Raw genomic sequence first — 3153 nt, 5'->3', positions numbered from 1 at the left:
AATATCACATATAAGAATAGGCACAATATATATTGTCAATACTTAAATTTTTTCCACAAATTTGAAATTATTTATAATGTTTATTAAAAATTCTTTGTCACTATGTGTATATGGGAGTACACATTCTATTTGAAGCCTCCTAATTTGCACTAGTTGAAAGGATGCAAAGAATGTGGTACAAGTGTAGAGAGATGAAGATAAAAAGGGAGAAGGCTTTAGAGTATTACAGAGGTGAAATCATCCTTCTATATTTTCATGTTGTAAACAATTTTTTTTGCTAATTATTTTTTGACAATTCAAAGATATAGTTTAAAATATCTCTCATGCCCATCTATGATCCATTTATTTAACTATTACATATTATTTAAATCTCAACTTCATGTACCATCCTAATCTAAAGTCACTGATTTGGTGGTACTTTCAAGGTAGAAATGGTGGATTGACAATTGTTATAAAGAAAACAATATACATCAATAATGATTCCTGAAAAAATTTCCCCTCATTTTAGTAGTTTTTAGTATGGTCTTTCCTAAGACATATACAACCTCTATATTATTTTCCAAATCAAGTTGTTACAACTCCTTATATTCAACATTACCAATTTCTATTGGATTTGTAAGATGATTATTTGTAGTATCCTTAGGTTCTTCATTTATGATATGATTTTTTTATGCTTTTGTTAACATGGGTGAGAAAACTCTCTCGTTCCATGCTTAGAGCCACATAATTGTAACCATATTGTGCTAGGAATCTATATACACCCTTAGGCTCAATTTTCCCTAAAAGAAACCTATCTTCTAATAATACTATTATTACTGGAACAAATTTTATAGTCAAATAAAATTAATTTTGTAAAGAGAACACACATTATTTATGTAATGCCTCAAAATTAATGGAAATCCATAAATTAGGTCACTCCACAAGAAATACACTCCTAGAGTGGGCAATTCTACATTGGTTAGAAGAGAATGAAGATCCTTTGTACTTATTTTTTTCTCTATTGTATGCTTATACTTGATCTTCCTTCCATAATTCCAAGACTTTGTTACCTTCAAAAGAATGCCTTAGATTTTAAATGACACTCATTCTTCCTATGGCACCTTCTTCAATGCTACTAATAGATAGGCTCCCCCTATGAAACAAAAGACAATATAGGATGACAAAGTATATATAAAATGAAATTCCTAAACTACTAGCACCACCAAGCTCACTAGACATGTTGTAATGAAGATGACTCAAATGAAAACAACTCCATAGGAATTTCTAATTTTTTCAAACACCTTTGAATTCAACCATAATAGAAAGAAAAATAACCATTAGGACACAGTTAACTTATGGAGAGTAAATTAATCCCTTATGTTTCTTCGATTTATATACCATCTTCACTCGAGGGAAACAACTAAGAGCCACCATTTTTTTACAATTGAGAAATTTGTTGAGATCAATGATTAGATAGCAATAATTACTAATAATTTTACAAAAATAAACATAGGCCAATACACTGCATTTGGAATTATAGTGCAAAATGCATTTTGCATATCTCCAAGATTCTTGATTAAGTTAGTTGCTTATCCTTTGTAAGTAAGAATCAAAGTAGGGTATACTAAAGCAGTGAAAGAAATTTGAATTGATCTCTTATTGATGTAGCCAAAATTGAAAACATCACCTCAACACTTGTTATATAAAAGATAATACCTCCAAGGACTACCCAACCATCTTCTTGTTTTTTTGGAAGAAATATGCAATATAATAAGGATTGAGTCCCTTGAATGTTGTTGATTAATTCTTGACAATATTGTATGTCCCAATAAGAGAATTAGTTACAAACAAAAGAAGAATTATAGGTGAGAATATAAAATTCTCTTTACCAATGCCAAATATTTGAACAAGGAATAGTAGTAGCATAATTACAACCAATATTCCCACAATAACATTATGGCTTAGATTGACGCTCTTTGACTAAATTCCTTGCATAGCTAACAAAAGTGATATTGCAATTTAGAAAGGACCTTTGAAGCCATGCTATGAATGTTGGGTGATGCGACGCGCTCCCCTGCCCACAGGTGGTTAATTATGTGGTGTTCCATGTTCACTAACAGTCATGGCTTTTGGTGCAACGGCAAGTGGGCCCAACAATTGGTATCAGAGCCTAGTTTTGGCTTGGTCATGGGTTCAAATCTCCCCGGTGCCTTCCCGACCCGCGTAAGCACCTAGTATGCACGTCGAGGGGGAGATTGTTGGGTGATGCGACGCTTTGATCCAGTGGGAGCCCCATGCGGTAGTTGTATTGCTACAGGATCAGTCTCCAAGTGGGAGATTGTTGTTTAGTGTGGAGCCTGATCAGTCCCCAAGTGGGAGATTGTTAGATTGTGGTGACTGATCAGGTAAGTACTGTACATACTTCATAAATAGTGGGGTTCGGGGCATCGCCCCGGAAATTTTTTTTTTTTGGAAGTAGCCGACATGGTAGCCGACATATTATGGCTGACATGTTATAACCCTAAAGTGGTTTAATACTTGTATAAAAAGGGCTTAGGGTTGGGTATTTTTTCATGTGTGGTGATATGAAATTGGTTCTTGCGGCGGTATTGAGCTGTAAGGGATTACAGATTGTAATCAGGTTGTAATCACTGGATTGTAATAAGATCGAACTTGTTGTTTGGTGGACGTAGCCCAGGGATTGGGTGAACCACGTTAAATCTTGGTGCGTTGTGTTCATTTCTGTGTGTTCTATTATTTTTGTTATTGGTTATATTTGCATGTAGTTTTTTATTTCTGTCCGTGGTTTATGTGGTGTTCCATGTTCACTAACAGTCATGGCTTTTGGTGCAATGGAAAATGGGCCCCACAATGAAAATAGATGGTTATCTTTTAGTCTCAAGGTAACATAATACATTAATTGAAATGAGAAAAAGAAGAAGTTTGTTGGGTACTAGAACTCATCAAGAAATATTGGAATTTTTTAGTATCAAGTGTTTCTAATTCAAATATAGCTTCTAGAGGACATAATTTGGTTGTCAATTAGGGAAATTCAAACCTAGAAGTAAGAAACCCTTTGTAGTTACTAATAGATCCAACAATGAAGACTAAAAATGATGAAAATTTGATAAATAGGAAATTGAATTTTAATAGCAACATTGCTATCACCAATAC

The 3153-nt window shown here is 33.7% G+C and overlaps 1 pseudogene; it reads right to left on the bottom strand.

Moving 5' to 3' along the window:
- Nucleotides 1–364: 364 nt before the first annotated feature.
- LOC149573233 (potassium transporter 26 pseudogene) lies at nucleotides 365–1998 on the bottom strand (annotated as a pseudogene).
- Between the last annotated feature and the right edge of the window lie 1155 nt (nucleotides 1999–3153).

This window comes from Cupressus sempervirens, chromosome 2, assembly GCF_028749045.1.
Source record: "Cupressus sempervirens isolate cs-2001-9-10 chromosome 2, ASM2874904v1, whole genome shotgun sequence".
In the NCBI taxonomy this organism is placed as follows: Eukaryota; Viridiplantae; Streptophyta; class Pinopsida; order Cupressales; family Cupressaceae; genus Cupressus; species Cupressus sempervirens.
Note: the sequence above shows the minus strand (reverse complement) of the source record. Positions and strands in the feature narration are given on the sequence as shown.